This window comes from Gekko japonicus, unplaced genomic scaffold (assembly GCF_001447785.1).
Source record: "Gekko japonicus isolate JY-2015 unplaced genomic scaffold, Gekko_japonicus_V1.1 scaffold3433, whole genome shotgun sequence".
Classification (NCBI taxonomy): domain Eukaryota; kingdom Metazoa; phylum Chordata; class Lepidosauria; order Squamata; family Gekkonidae; genus Gekko; species Gekko japonicus.
In genome coordinates, this window is record NW_015161513.1 from 61,490 (window position 1) to 61,767 (window position 278).

A 278-nucleotide genomic window follows, 5' to 3' on the forward strand; every position below is an offset into this window, starting at 1 on the left:
CCCCAACCCCCACCCTCGCCCGGACCCACCCCCAAAGTCTCCAGGTATTTTCCAGCCCAGACCTGGCAACCCTACTCTCTTCTCTTTCTCTAATGTTTCGTAGATCCTCCCAAAACCCTCCTTGAAATCTTTGCCTTAACCCCTTTATCACCCATATTTAAGTACATCTAATGTCCTTGGGTCATTTGGTGTAGTGGTTAGGTGCGCGGACTCTAATCTGGGAGAACCGGGTTTGATTCCCCACTCCTCCACTTGCACCTGGCTGGATGACCTTGTGC